The 16,280-nt window shown below is 47.6% G+C and overlaps 1 protein-coding gene across 1 annotated transcript in view; it reads left to right on the top strand.

The window, feature by feature from the left end:
• The first annotated feature begins 4,112 nt into the window (after positions 1-4,112).
• EDAR (ectodysplasin A receptor) overlaps positions 4,113-16,280 on the top strand; it is an 89,564-nt gene continuing 77,396 nt past the window's right edge. Inside the window, exon 1 of the mRNA XM_012440728.2 lies at positions 4,113-4,296. The gene's annotated coding sequence lies outside the window, so the exon portion shown is untranslated. The remainder of the gene's footprint in view (positions 4,297-16,280) is intronic.

Below are 16,280 nucleotides of genomic sequence, written 5' to 3'. Positions count from 1 at the left end.
TAAAGGCCCTCCCTCTGTGCAAATACTCCCCCAGACTTGGTCCCTCTCCTTCCTCATTTTGCTAAGGATGGAGGCTCATTCTGCTTCTAAAGCAAGTTTCCATCATCTTCAAATCATGATATACTTGGAATAGAATCCATACCCTTTTGCCCAGCCCCCACGTGGAATGTGGTCTCCACCGCCTTTCCCAGGCTGGGCTCGACTGCCACAGTTTCCTCTCAGTTTCCTCAGCACACCTCGCTCTTGGCCCCACAGGACCTTTGCATAAGCCCTTTGGTCCACCTGAAACACCTTCTGCCCAACTCTGCAGGACTCCCTCCTCTTCGCAAGTCTCAGTGTGAGTCAGCTTTCCTCCTCAGCAACAAAAGCACCGCCCCTCACACCCCCTTACCCGCCATCGGCTTGCTGGTGTCCTCCATACCACCCAATTCCATTCTCATATTTTAGGCACATTTGCAAAGCAAGGAAGGTGTGGTTCCTAAGAGAGACTTTAAATCACAAATATTTATATTCCTGTTTTTTCTACCTACCGAGCTGTGACTACATGAGTAGAAGGGGCTCTGAGGTGATACTTTAAATGTAGCTGGCCATTGCTGAGGAGGGCAGAGCCCTATGAGGTCACCACTGACAGAGCTGGGGACAAACGCATCTTAGGATAGCAGAGAAGCTGGGCCAGGTCAGGCCTGGGAGCCACTGTCCCATGAGGCAGGGGCAACATTCTTCCAGAAAACAATTCCAGTTCTGGGACAGATTTGAAGCTGCAAATTCTATACTGTAGACAGAACTGTGATCATTTTATTCTGAATAACTTAGTGGGTGTCATCATGAGCATAAAAACATTTCACCAAATATACACACACTGTCTTAGGATTTGAGCAGTGTCATTTCCTGGAAGGTTTTTTGGCATAAACTTCATCTGTAGGTAACCAGAAGTTTACTTGCTGTGGTGAGCTGTTGGGTAAAGCCGATCATATGTCAGGACCCAGCTACCAGACAGGAGCATCTTGATTTTGGAGCATTTGATCTCATGCCGCTTTTTGAGACAGTAATTAGTAGCAGGAAACTGTCACCAGCCGACTGATAATCCCCCCACATACAAACACAAATAATACAGCCATCCTGTGTACCCTTGCTTATCACAGCTAGGAAGTACTTTTTGTCTCCATTTCATAACGATTACTCTGTGCCTCCCCAAACAGAGAATAAGCTTTTTGAAGCCAGAGATTTTGACTGTCGTTCTCACTGCAGCAGTGCCAGCACATAGAAGACTCGGGTTGCATTTGCTGCATGAATAAACTCATGAACACGTTGGCATAGAAGAATGCTACTTCGATGGGATGCATGAGTTTCAAGATTTTCTTTGTGTTCATGTGACATGAGGTTTGTAATTAAGACACAGATTTAAGCCGGGTGTAGTGGCTTGCGCCTGTAATCCCAGCACTTTGGGAGGCCGAGGTCGGTGGATCACTTGAGGTCAGGAGTTTAAGACCAGCCTGACCAACATAGTGAAACCCCATCTCTACTAAAAATACAAAAGTTAGATGGGCACAGTGGTGCATTTCTGCAATCCCAGCTCCTCGGGAAGCTAAGAATCACTTGAACCTGGGAGGTGGAGGTTGCAGTGAGCCGAAATCACATTACTACACTCCAGCCTGGGCAATAGATCAAGACTCACAAAAAAAAAAAAAAAAAAAAAAAAAAGACACAGATTTAAAGTCATGATGACCAGAATACAGCTTGGTTTCAGTCACTGGAAATTATCTGATTTGCAAGATCATTCCTTGCAACCCCTGAGCATTTTCTACAGGCATGGGAGGACACTGAATCTCTAAAATCACTTGCAAAGTTTTGCTGCAGCAGAGCTGAGAGCTGGGGCTGGTGTGCCTGTTGTGTCCTTCCGTGAGGATCCTGACCATGCATTTGAGCACACTCCATGAAGGGGGCAGGTGGCTGGCCGGGCTGTTGTATGTACCAAGCATGTGTTCTAAATTACAGTTCATTCTCCACAGTCCCAGGCAACTCCCTTCACCCAACCATAGTCTGCAGTCTTGATTCATGTTCTTATTAAAAAAATGCTATTGATAACCTTTTGCGATTTCTGCCTCAGTCTCCTAGGAAACGTACAAAACAGAAAATCACATACCTTCAAAGCTCTGGAGCCTTATATGATGAGGATAAGCAATGATTCCTCATTTCATTCTTTCTCTTAATCAACTGAATTAATTGTATACTCATATTCATTTGGATATGATGACTAGGCAGACTTCAAGTATAACCATCCATTGCCTGGCTTAATGCCATAATGTTTGGATTTTTTTCAAAGAGAGGAAAAACTCCCTTGGCTTCTATTACAGCATCCATATTTTGTGCCCATTTTAATTTTTTCTCCTGTCTTTTTTCTCTCTCTTTGAGCAATAGCAGTATCATTTCTCTTTGGTAAATTTTAAATCACCACTTAATTTCCAATAGAAAAAATGTTTGAGTTACACCTAAATAATCCCCAACGTCAAACACACTGTGAGCATGCCAGCAAGTCAAAACTCTATGCCATAGGACAGATTAGTTCAGGATACCCCCAATTCACTTTCCCAGGTTCCTGATTAATTAATTTCGGTGACTTTAATTTAGTCACTGTTCAAACAGACCCTCAGTCTGAAATCAGCGTGGGCAGGATATACAATCAAACTTAAAAATTCAAGTTCATTTCGGAGCTTATGTTATCTGGATTAATCATCCACAAGGGTCAAGTCAGCTAAGTAACTCTAGTTCAGCTTAATCTCTGTGAGGCAGAATTAGTCTTTTACATTCAAGGTCCTTGCCCCAGACCCATACATTTCTGTCTCTTTCTCTCTTTGTCTCTCTTCCTTCCTTCCTTCCTTCCTTCCTTCCTTCCTTCCTTCCTTCCTTCCTTCCTTTCTCTCTCTCTCTGTCATTTTTTTTCTTTTTCGACATGGAGTCTTGCTCTGTTGCCCAGGCAGGTGTGCAGTGGCACGATCTCAGCTCACTGCAACCTCCACCTCCTGGGTTCAAGCGATTCTCCTGCCTCAGCCTCCCAGGTACCTGAGATTACAGGCACATGTCACCATGACTGGCTAATTTTTGTATTTTTAGTAGAGATGGAGTTTCACCATGTTGACCAGGCTGGTCTCGAACTCCTGACCTCAAGTGATCCATCCACCTCAGCCTCCCAAAGTGCTGGGATTCCAGGTATAAGCCACCATGCCTGGACTGTTTCTTTCTTAACCTCTTACTTTCTCATGTGTGAGTTACCTTGTAGGTTTCCAAGGCAGAGGGGATAAGATGGAAAAGGAGAACACAGAAATCTAGCCTGGAGGACGTGCTCTGTTCCTGTATTTATCTGTGTCGGTGTGAATGAGGGAGAAAATGACAAGAGAATTACATTATTTAAAGCTGTTTTTTTCCCCTGATCATTTTCCTTTTGAGAAATGATTGCCCAATACTGAAAGGCATGTCCTTTCAAAATGTTTATGTTTCAAATGGCTTCCTAATTACCTAGTGATATGGTGGGTATGTATGGTTATCTGGAGTTATATGCTGGTGGTGTGGGGTATCCAGGGAGAGGAAAGGAAGAGCAGTCCTGGTGACTCAAACCCTGAGGGATGTGTGGGGGATGGGTAGGAATGTGAACAGACATGCTGGAAGCTGAATCCGCGAAGTGGCACCCATGCCTGTAGCCATCTCAGTCAGGGGTACTTCTAAGAACAAGCTTTGATGAATGATATTTTAATGCTAGTTAGCTTTTTAGCACTCCCAGGCCTAAAGGCTCTGAAAGAAGCAAGACTCCCACCCCTGCAAAAAAAAAAAAAAAAAAAAAAAAAAAAATCCATGTCTTTTATGCATTCCAACAGATCTCTTAAGGGGCAGATGTCCAGAGAGCCAGGTGTGCCAGGGACCTATGGCAGCAGTGCTAAACGTGCCCGCTTCAGCCTCTCCAGTGCTGGGAGAGACCTCTAGATGGTGCAGGTGAGTTTGCAATGAGGGAAAACCCCTCGGCAAGGGCTGAGTTTCCAAACTTGGAGACAGGACAGGGAGCAGTCAAGGAAGAGTTCCCGGGAAGCCCTTTAAACGGAAAGGAAAGGAAGCGAGGCTGGTGGCAGAGAGGTGTGCCAGGTCCCAGGCAGCCCTGACGGCCTCTGGGGACATAGAGTACCTGTTTCTGAGAGCGCTGCCAGGGTAGCCATCTGTGAAGCCTGTCACCCAGAACTGGATGGTGCCTGGCTTTCTTCATAGACCCATCCTCTTCTGGGACTGAAGCTGACCTCCAGCGGGAGCCAGGTAAGCCTTGGTCCTTTCCTCTGGTTTTCTAAATTCTTCAGCTGTGGTTGAGACTGAGGTGTCAGGGGCTGGGAGACAGGCTGGGTGCATTTTTGAAATGCATGTCATTTTTGGGTTGCGTTTGAACAAGCTTTACCGATTGCAGTATGTCTGCGCTACCAGTTCTAAGACCTGAGATTGTTCCTTTGTTTCCAGGAAAACATCAGAAACCTCGTTTTGCTGTTGTTTGCACAACTGGTTAGGGAGCCAAATTCTGTGTGTGTTTCACAGGCTGTAAGATTTGGGCTACTAAAGCAACGGGTTCCTCCAGGGAGCATGAAAAGTATGTTCAGGTTTGCCCCTGTGCTGGCTTACTGGGGAAGGCAGGCACAGCGGGGACTCTAGCTGGGCTCTGTACCTGCCTCCAACCCTGCATACCCGCTGTGCCCTAAGAGACCTTCCAAGTGGGGTTTCCAATCAAGTCTGAGATCTTCCATACCCTGGCTTCTGTGTTGGTGGGGGAAGCAGGGAGAGGAAGAGAAGGGGAGTGGGTACCTGTTTGTGATGATTGAGGTTTTCATTTCCAGCCAAGAGGTTCCTCTCAACACTCTGACAGACAGTGGGGCAGTCTGGGCTCCTAGACAGGAGCCGGCTCTGATAACCAGCCTCCTCCGGCAGCAGCCAAACTTTGAGATGTCAGCTCAGGGAGAAGAGGGTGACTGAACAGGGAGGACAGCAGGCAAGGTCCCCCCTGGGTTTCCCTGCCCATGTTGTGCTGAGTCAGCGGCAAGAGGGACAGTTAAAATCTACAAGCAGGGCAGATGCTGGTCAGTCGGGAATCCCACACAGCCAGGGGCACATGCATGTGAGGAGACTTACAGAGAGACAGGAGATCCTCAGTCCTCTTCCCTGGTCCCCAGGGCACTGCTCTGCGGCTCTCAAGTGGCATTTTTGCGACACTTTCTAAGCAAGCATGAAGCTGTAACAAAGAGATGAAGAACCATAATAGACTGAAGGAGAAAAGGGATCTAGTCCTCTAAGATAGAATATTTCTTGCCTGGCTTGATACTCTGAGTTTTCTAAGATATAGCCACCTAAAATGTTTAAAGATACGTTTTGACAGAGGCTACCAAAAAGAGAGTGACTCTGGTCAAGGTTGGGAAATAAGCATTGGTTCCGATGATGGTTCACATGTACCCTTCATGGCTGGAAAAGTTTGAGGGTCCTGGTGATGGGCAGGGGTCTCTGCTGTACCCCTCCCCACCACTAAATGGGCCAGGCTGTGCTGTGGGAGGATTAATTTGTGACAGCACAGTTGGAGGATAATCTTGGAAAGACTGGTCTTTGGGAGGAATAAGTAAATAAAATTTTCCTGAAATGCTTGATTTTCACTCCCTGGCCACTACCTCGTTTCTTGCTTTTGTGAGCTGGACTTTCATGTTGTTGGGGATACATATTTGCGATGTGCAGAAGTGTCAGGGGCTCATATCTGTTTCTCAGGTGTCGTGGTACCCTCATCCCTAGTCCAGTGCCTGCCATTGGGCGGCAGCCCAGCATTGCTCGGGAGTACAGACAGACCTGGTCCTACCCCATCTCCCGGAGCACAAAATCGACTTGCCTCTGTTAAACCGGGAGCCTCTTCTAGTCAAAGTTCCTCAGGTCCCATAGGCCCACAGACGGAAGCTGGGTTACCCAACTCTCCTTTCTGGGTCCAGGTGAGTGCATTTTGTGGTTTCCGAAGAATAGAATTTATTCTCAAGGAAATGCCCAGGAAGCCAGCTTCAAAGACTCAAGCAAATCTGAAATTCAAATACAGGAGCTCTAAACAGGATGGTGTTTGGCAGACAGCCTTGCTGCTTAAGGAGCTCAGCCCCTCAGCTGGGCTCAGTTTCCCCTCACCCTCCTCCTAGCCTGTCTAGTTGCTGCCTGCATGCCTCAATTATCCTGGATGACACCTGCCTGCTCATTTCTTTGATACTGTTTGAAGCTCTGCCTAGATATTCTACCCCAATAGTATCATTAATTAACTTACATTAAGCCCACTTAGCACATTAGATCAATTAGGAGACAAAAGCCCCAGCCAGCCCTGCCTGCGAGCATGCCGCCTCCATCTCAATGCCTACAATTCTGTCCTTACTGAATTCGTACATTGCAGGAAGGAATTTTTTTTAAATCCCTAAGGTTACTATTTTCCTAAAAAATAAAGCAAGGAAATATAAGCTGATGCCCCGTCATTTAACCTCTGTTGTACATTTCTATAGCACTTTACAAAGCATTTTCATGAATGTCTTCTCTATTTTCCCAATAAGAAAATTGAGGCTCAGAGAGGTTCACTAACTTGCCCAAAGTCACACAGCTCAAAATGTTTATAGGAACACAAGAGCTGGTCTAGGTTAGCACTCAGAATGCCCAGGCTTTGTGCAGAGCCTATCACTTGTAATCGGAGGGGCTGAGAGCAGAACCCGTGGCCTCTGCCTCCAACACTGGCACATTTGCCCCCACAAGGAGATGGTGCAATGACAACCACCAGGGATTATTAAAATAAGGGTGGAGTGAGCAAACACTCCCCTTCCTGTATCTAAGTTTCCCAGGGTCGTGTCAGCCCCAGACACACATGCCCTGTCCTCAGAGGCAAGGGATCAAGAAGAAACAATCTCAGTTTTGTTCTTTGTGAACCCTCCTGATAAAGGTTTGGTAATACAGGAGACATTAGAGAGTTTGTAGTTTTTATATAGTGAAAAACTGTCAAATATAGGCCATTGTAGGTGGTTCAATCTAAGGTAGTCTGGTAACTAAAACAAAATTTCAAAATGACATTTGGGGCTCAGGCATCCCAACAGCCCATTGGCCCCTAAGAAAAATGAGCTCGACTATATTTACTTTTTCATCATTTGCCTTAGAGTGTCATAAAGCATTACTCAAGGATAGCTAACCCTGCACAGTCAAAGCTAAGGAAAAAGCTTTGCCCTGGCTCTTCCCAGGGATTGGTCATCCATTAGGTCATGTATTAAGGGAGCCTACAACCTGAAGTGTCTTCAGTCATAGCACACCCCAAGCACATCATGCACTCCATGAAAATATATCCAATGAATGAATGAATGAATGAGCTCCTTCATCCTTCTTGTCAGAGAAAGGTCACCAATTGTTCTAACCACACAGTGGGGAACAAGGGGTTTGCTCAAACATTAGCATACCCTAAGTCAATAAGCGAACAAATCCCAGTTGGCAAGGCTACCATCTCTGAGGGCAGAGACACCTGTTATTTCTCAAATGCTAGGTGCTTGAGGGTGACATCACACTGTTTGGACCCCAGAAAGGAGCAAGCACATGTGGGTGAAGCTGGGGGCCCTTCCCCCCTTGCCCAGATCTCCTTGCCCAGGCACACTCTGGAAATGCCCATCATTTTATACACCTACATACACATGTAACCAACCAGGAGGCCTTTGTTTTCCATTTCTGACAAAACAGAGAACCATGGAAAACAGATGGGCCATAAGGAGACCCACAGAGGAAGATGCACCTGTGCCAATAGCCCTGGCTGCTCCACCCTGAGTTCATGCCAGCTCAACTCACTTCACAGTAAATCAGACCGACTGTTCCAAACATAGCAGGAAGGCACCTCCACTTGTGAGTCAGGATGAAATCAGCAATGAAAGCAATAAGAACCACAGTCACATTACTCTTACTAACAGCCCTGAGACCCAAGGTGCAGTGCAAAAGCCAAGCTTGTCAGTGGGCTTAAGGCTGATATTGTTAACTGATACCATTCAACGGCTAGATACAGGCAACTAAAAGATGAGCACAAATACTGAAATAAGATACAGTATTAGTCTCCTGAAAACAAAAAAGAGTTGATTCTGCCAACAACACCTTAATCCTGAGAGAAAGCGCTTTCTTAGGATAGAAGAAAGACATGCAAAACCAGACTGCAAGAAAAAATGAAAGGGCATGCACTGTTTTGACAACTCTCAGATCGTTACCAAATCTCTTCTCTTAAAAATTCCATTTGCTGGACCAGGCATGGTGGCTCACACCTGTAATCCCAGCACTTTGGGAGGCCAAGGTGGGTGGATCACCCACAAGGCTGAGGTCAGGAATTCGAGACCAGCCTGGCCAACATGGTGAGACTCTGCCTCTACTAATATACAAAAACTAGCCGGATGTGGTAGTGCGCGCTTGTGATCTCAGCTACTCAGGGAGGCAGGAGAATCACTTGAACCTGGGAGGCGGAGGTTGCAGTGAGCTGAGATCACGCCATTGCACTCCAACCTGGGCAACAGAGTGAGACTCCATGTCAAAAAAAAAAAAAAAAACCTTCCATTTGCCGTATTTCCGATCCCATATTTGCACGGAATCCTGCATGCACAGGAGGAAGCAAGGAGGATTTCAAGTTGACTTTAGCGCACATTCCCTCATTCAGCAAATGTTTTCTGTGTGTCTGGGCACCATGCTGGGATGTAGTCACACAGTGGTCCCATGGGTGAGGAGAGAGAACATCCCTGCACTCACAGAGCTTAGATTCTGCTGCAGGGAGAGAAGCCATAATGGACAAATCCAGCGCCGTAAAAAAAAAAAAAAAAAAATCAGCAAGGCAGGCACAAAGAAAGTGTCCAGGGTGGGAGTGGGGGCTTCTTGGGAAATAAAATAGTCGAGTAAAGACTTAGATGAAGTGAGGAAGTGAACCAGGACACCTGCAAGAAAGGACGCCCTGGGGTGGGGTGAGCTGGAGATGTCCCTGCACCAGCAGGAAGGCCATGCTGCTGGAGCAGAGGGGAAGGAGGGAAGAACAGGAGGAGAGGAGAACCAGGAGCGTGAGCGGGCCATGGCAAGGGAGCTGGGCTCTCATTGAGCGTGAAGGGAAGGCAAATAGAAGTCAAGTCAGGGCAGACGTTCAGCCATGGTGGCTCATACCCTGTGTTGTTCTGGGACAGTCAGTGCCACATCACCCCATCCCATGCCATGCCGGTTGCTGTATTCTGAGTATCTGCTCCTAAGGAGCTGGATCTCCAGGTAGCCTCTTCTTAGGAGGGCTGGCTTGACTGGGGTGCAGGGCAGGAAGGACAGGCAGCAGGAGGGATGGCAGGAGAGGAATGATCTGTTTCCACCAACACCTGCTCCCTTGGCCATGAACACATGCCAAAGGGATCCACTCCGAGAAAAATTATGAAGACCCTAACTTGAAACACATGATTACACTTCCAAAAATCTGAAAGTAGATTATCAAGACTCAGTAAGTCATTTATAGAAAGAACACTTAGCAACAGATATCACCATTGCGCCCCTTGCAGCCCTGCTGGGGCATCCCAAACAGTCTCAGAGCCCCTGGCCAGCTGCACTCACTTCCTCCTCACTTGGAGAGAGGGACACCTTCCAGCATCAGATGTGAGATGGGATGGGGACGCAGTGGCTCCCCGACAGCTCAGTTAGCAAAATCGTTGGGGAACAGGTTCAAAAATCATGGATGCCCTGGGCCAGCATGCCACAGCTGTTCCTGTTGACTCCATATGGCCTTTGGAGTTGGGGAGAATCTGGTTTCCCTGACCTGTTGCTCATGGAGCAACCGGTACCTGGAAAGTTTGATTTCCTTCCTCGTAACAGGACGATGGAGGCTGATTAGGAGGGAAGTCAGCCTGGAGGAAGATACCTGTCTCTGGGAAGCCCAGGACAGTGAAAACAGACAGATCATGACGGGGGAGCTGGAAGGGCAGGATTGTTGACTTGATGTCTGGTTGGGGTCTGGTGAATACAGGAAAGTGCGAGTCCATGGGGAATGCTCCAATGGGATGCAGACGTCTATTAGGTTGGCTGATTTTATTTACCCAGTTAGATGTGGTTTAATGGTTTACTGTTTGGATTGAGGCTCTGTGTCCTTGTGTAATAAACATTACCTCTGGCCCAGAAAAATTCTAATCCTTAAAAATACTGAAATGCACTGAGCATCCCTAAAAGGTACTTTAGAGGAGTCCCAAGGTTCGTTTTCTTTAAGATTTAGTCCTTAATAAAGACTCAAAATGGCCGTTCCTAAACCCTCCTGCCCATAATGAAGAAGATAAATCAGAGTGTACACTTTGGGGATGTGTTTGTTGACATGCTGCATCCCCTATAGAAAGCCCATATCTCTAAGAAGCGTGGCCAAGGGAGGGCACTGACAGCTGAGTTTAGAGTGGGATTTGTAAGCAGCACAAACTAATTGTGCATCAGTAGATTTGCAGAGTGTGGTTTTCTGTTGATGGATTTCTTTATGGGCAATAAAATCTCCAATAAGTATTATTTACATTCAGCAGAACTCTTTTTGAATTTTAGCTCATTCTTAGATTTGGAGAGAGAGAGACCATCCCTGCACATGCAGCAAGCACCTGGCCTGTCTGGGTGGCCCCTGGAAGGGGCCAGTCCTTGTTCTGTGGCCACTGTGATCCCCGCCAATGTCCTAGTTTCCTGCCAGCACTCACTCAAGTAATTTGGCTCCTCATTTTATGGGCAGAGGCAACTAAAACAAGGAGACGTAGGTGACTCGGGACACTTGGTTTTGAGTTAACTCAAAAAACCAGGAGACAAACTTTCTCCAGAATTACTGCCGGTTCGTTTCCAACTTGAGGTTTGCAGATGAAAATTATTATTCAAACAGACCACACACAGCACTCTGACTTGCCTTCTGTGTCTGGCGTGTGCGAGGGAAATGGCACTGGAGAATATTATCCTGATGATTATCAGAGTTGTTGCTTTTGAAGGCAAATATTTATTTTGCGAAGATTGCAAAATGAAGTACAGTTGAATGTTGAGCTCCTCCTTATGTTTACAGAATAAACAGAACTGATACACTGGCAAACACCAATGTCCCTAGTTCTCCAAGGACTGGCTGTGTGCCTCCCATGGCACCAGTTAAAGCAGGGGCCTCTGGAGATGCAGGCCTCTAGCAGCATGGCAGCCTTCCACCAGGGAAGGTCTAAGGCCTCCACCCACCTTCCTGGATTTCTACTCTGGAAACAGCTCTCCCAGTATGGGCTGGATGGGGTTTGAGGTGTGTGCTTTCCTGTTCACCCTGGAGCATTTCTTAGAGTGACTACTGCACTTGCCATAGGACAGTGGGCTCTAGATCTTACTCAAGGCTTTGTGAGAAGATCTAATAGAAACAGAATACATGGCTCCTATTCTCATGGCCTGAAACATTGAAAGAAGGAAATAGGAGATATAGCCAAATTGCACTGTGCTGTGATTGAGCTGTTAAACATCTGTCCCTGCGATTGCACTGACTGTGCCCTCTTTGATGACGGGGGCATTCCTCTGTTCATTCTGTCACCTAGCACAGTGGCTGGACACAGTAGGTATTCAATAAATGTTGAAGAAACCCACAATTATTGGGCATCTGTTACTTTCATAGTGTTTCCATCTTGCTTCATCTGCACAGCAATCCTGTGAAATCGAGACACTCATGACTGCTTCACACATATGCAGAGTAAGGCTAGGAGAGGTGAGGTGGTATGCCTGAGACCTCCCTCCTAGTGAGTTCATGGACTTCACCTTGGTGTCTTTTCCATGGGCTCTTTCAGAAATGAGAGCTGGGATGATATGGGCTGTTTCCAATTAGCCTGAAGTCTAGCCTTGTATAACTATCTCTGGTGTGGAGACAGTATATATCAAGCAGGGATCTAGGTATAGACAGATTGGTAAAATGCTCAGTATGACTGAGCTTCCCAGAAACACTTCAGCAGACAGCCCTGCTGGCTGGCCCCAGACCCTGGACAGGTGTTGTCTGGGCTGCAGGATACTGGGAGCTAGAGCAGAAAATGGGAGCTTCTCTTTCTATCCCCAAGGCCAAGAGCAGACCTAGCCAGCCTTTCTTCTTAAAACAGCAGTCACGCCAGACCTAAGATGCGCCAGACAACTTCAACTTCAGGAACCTTTCTTCTTTACTGAAGTCAGGTGGGACTGGCCCTGGTGGGGTGGGACTGGCCCTGGTGGGGTTGGACTGGCGTGGGCTAGCCACCTGGGGTGGCTGCAGCTCAGGAAAGAATGCTGGCAGCAGGGTGGGGAGGAGCCCAGCCTCTGGTGGACACAGGCCCAGAGCCAGCTCCTTCCTGTGCTAGTGGTGGAGCTTCAGATCAGCATCGCTGGGTAATTTCTGTCAGTTTCCGGAGGGAGGGTCACAGTACTTGCCTCATGGCAGTATTGTGTGGATTTCCGAGAGCCAAGACAGGCAGAGTGCTTAGAGCAGGCCGTGGCCATGCTGGAAGTCCTGCCCATGCTCTGTATACACTGATGGGCTGAGTTTAACGGGTCAGCCTCTGTCTGGCAGTCACTCTCCACAGTCAAGTCCATCAGAGGTCACTCTCTGCCCTTGGATCAATCCATCAATTTGGCCAGATTTCAAAACCCAATCAGGACCCTGCAGTTAAGGGGCAGCTACACGGGTTGGTGAGGGGACAGAGCAGGCTCACCAGCCCCCATAGAGTATGATGCCAGGTTGGCCACCTCCCCACCACTGACACCCTGACCCCACTCTGGCCATACTGATTCAAGCTCATTTGTTCCTTCTGCTCAAAATGCTCTTGCCCAAGACCTCTTTGTGTCCTGCTCATTCCCTTCAGGTCTATGCTAATGTGTCATCCTATCAGAGAAACCCTCTCTGGCCCCACACTGTGTAAAACAGCAGCTCCCATCCCCAAACTCCTGTTTTACCTTTATCCATAACAGTGTCCACCTTATACATACACACACAATATCACATAGATATTATACATAGGTAGCTATTATATAGATATCTATATAATATAATATAATATACATAGATACTATACATATATATATATATATTTGAACCTAGAACTTGGTAAGGAATAAGTATTAGTTTGAAATCACGACTTGCTGCTGAGGTGAGGGGCGGGGTGTGCCCACCAGAGCGGGGGTGTCAGTTTCCTCCTGTGCTCTCCAGAGCCTCCCAAGGGGACTTTTGCTCTCCTCACCTTCGCAGAGGTTTCGGGATGTGACTCACTTAGGCTTCCCTGAGATTCTCTCACTGCAGAACTTTCCAGAATCAGAGAAGCAAACAGGGAAGAGAATGAAATAAGCTGGGGTTAAAGAACAACCAGGAGACCTTGAAATAGTAGCATATCAGGTTGAGAGCAGAGAAAGTGGTAACTCGCCCACTACCCCCTCCCAGCCCCCATGTCATCCGGTTGAACTTGACGATGGCTGATCTGTTAAGTGTGAGTGTGTCCATGATCACTGATACAACAAGCTTGGGAGGTGAGGGCATCACACTGATTTTCAAGTGAGGAAGCAGAGGCCAGGAGAGTCATGTGCCTGCCTCATCTCAGCCAGGGTAATAGAGCCACAGCACCCCGCTTCCCACTCCCCAGCTGTGATGCCAGGCATCCCCCACCCACGTGTTGCCCATCAGAGCCAGGCTGGCTGTCAGGGCCCAGTGGGAAGCATGTCATGTTAGATGGCTAAGGTGAAGAAACTGTATTCAGTGGACCCATTCGGCTGGTGGTGTGCACCTCAGTGGCTCCTCCTCTGTTGGCTACTGCTGCCTGGACCTGCTGAAGCCCTCCTCTCCTCTGCAGTTCCTGCTGTCTGCATCCTTCATGATTAATCTGACCCTGGGTAGAAAGGCTGGAGGGGATTCTCTTCTCCACAGCCCTGCACCTCAGCAGCCTGGCTCAGGGTCTTCAAGCCCCCAGCCACCATCTGACATGCCCCTAGCTTACTGGCTTGCTTTCTCCAGGCCCCCCTTCAGCTGCTGGGGTATGCCGTGTGTGTGTGTGTGTGTGTGTGTGTGTGTGTGTGTGTGTGTGTGTGTGTGTGTGTATGAGAGAGAGAGAGAGAGACACACACAGTGAGACAGCAACGGAAGCTTGGGATGGGGCTTGGACCCAGCTGGGTGACGTGGTGCCGCAGGGGCAGACCAAGGTCAGCCCCAGCAAACAAGAGTGTTGGAGGAGTAAGGTTCACCAAATGTAAGAGGCAAATCGGACTCTAAACTTTTCCAACCAGATGACACCTTTAATTCTGCACATCTGGGCTCTAAGGTGCAAATTCTCCTTTTACTCAACAGCAAGAAAGATCTGTTCCTTGGGTGAGGGTCAAGTACTCTGGCAGTGGATGGAGAAACACAGTGAGAGGGAGGGACAGACTTGGTGGCATCCTCAGATGATTCCACATTTCCGAGTTTTCATTGACTCTCGTTTTCCACAACACTGAACATTTTTGAAGCTGGCACCTTTCTGCTAACTGAGTAGATGCCTCATTGGAAATGGAATGTCTGTACTTTACACACCACATCCCCTCCAGCCCTGCTGAGAACTCTCCTGGGTTAATGGTTTCCTTTTGGAAAGCTTTCAAATGGTCTTCGTCGGAGTTTACATTATCTGCTTCCCTCTGCTCTGTATGTGGATTATTTGCCTGTTGGGTTTAATTTAGCCATATTTGCAGCTGTGCTAACAACTTCATTGGTGCCCTCCTGCTTTCAGAATGGATTTTCCTGTCTTTTCTCCAGCTTACTGATAGACTGTCTCCATACCGAAACCCAAGCAGGGCTGGGCATTGTCTGCAGGTGTTCTGCCTCGCTACAGAACCCATTTTCTCTGACCAAACTTCACTGCATCTCAGGTTCTAACTAGGTCACTCTAATATTTTTAATATCAATAGTTAAAATGAATTCTTTATTAAAAATCACTGTTAAACAAGAAAAAGCTTCTCCTTGGTGCTCTGAAGCTCAGCCTCCTTGGGAGAATTTGAGTGTTCCCTAAGTCCATGGCTCCCTCAGAGCTCTGCCCTCTAGAAATAAATTGTGAAACTCTTGAAGCATCTAACAAATATGACAAACACACAGATTAGCAAAGACAAGCAGAGGCTACTAAGTTCAATATTTTTGCTTTATTAATGAGGTTTTTGTACTTAATGGAAGACCTGGCCACCTAATAAGACGGTGATTATTGGGAACCACAGAGATGTAATCAGATATTCTAGACCTGGATAGTGTATTTTACCCCTTAAACACTTCCACGCCCTGCCTGGGTCCTTTTCTGCTTCAGAGACCCATGATGGATTCCTAAAAGTTATCTGCAGCTGTTCCCAGTGAAGGCTGTAGCTCAGCAGGCCCCGAACTTGGCATTACAGAGGCGGTACCTGTGCAACCTTGCCCTCTGGGGCCCTTTGCTGCTCTTCTTACCTGGGCTCTTCCCCATGTCAGTGTCGTTTGTCAGGTTAAAGAAGAACAACTTTGAACTGCAACCCTGTTCTATGGGATGAAGTTGGCTGGAGTCCCTCTACAAGAATAGAAGCTCCCTGAGGAGTATTATCTACATCCACAGAGTCCATAGATCCTGCCTGTAGATAAGAGAACAAGCAAGTGCCCGTCTTTCTTTAGGGTGTCATTTACTATGATGTCTTGTGGTTGACGAAGGCTTTAAAAGTGTGTGAAACAGAAGTAGAACAAGAAAAGAGGGCGCGGCTCTCAGCAGGAGCTGTCCCGAGATCACTGTGGGTCCTTCAGACACCGAGGCCTGTTTCCACCATCAGCTCTGAAGCCTTCTGTTCACTGGGGAATCTCTGGGACTTTGTCAGTATTTGAAATAACAGTGACTCCTAGTAAGAGCCGGGTCCCGGGAGGGAGGACATTCAGATGCCCCTAGTCCCTCCTCACACCTGGAAACAGTCTTCTAGTTCAGGAACACTCAGAAAGGGTGAGCTACTCAGGAGCTGAGCTGAGAGGCCACCAGATCTCTGCGCAGCACAGGCAGTGCTGATGGGTCATGGGGTGGCAGTCCTCCTGGCCAGAGGTGCAAGGCACATTGGCTCCCTTTAGCCTTATCCATCTGGGAAAATTCAGGCCTGGGGCCTGCGGGGGCCTCCGGAATCACCAGTGCCTCCTTAGCGGCGTCCTGATCACAGCACAGGTATCTTTCTAAACGGGAGCTTGTTCTTTCCAAACAGGAAAGTCAGAGGTATTTGGGGCACTCTCAGACACCTCTTCATCTTAGCATTTGTCAGTGCTCACTGCGCAC

This window comes from Aotus nancymaae, unplaced genomic scaffold, assembly GCF_030222135.1.
Source record: "Aotus nancymaae isolate 86718 unplaced genomic scaffold, 86718_ANA_hifiasm-v0.15.2.pri h1tg000155l, whole genome shotgun sequence".
Taxonomy (NCBI): Eukaryota; Metazoa; Chordata; class Mammalia; order Primates; family Aotidae; genus Aotus; species Aotus nancymaae.
This window is presented reverse-complemented; position numbering and strand designations above follow the sequence as displayed.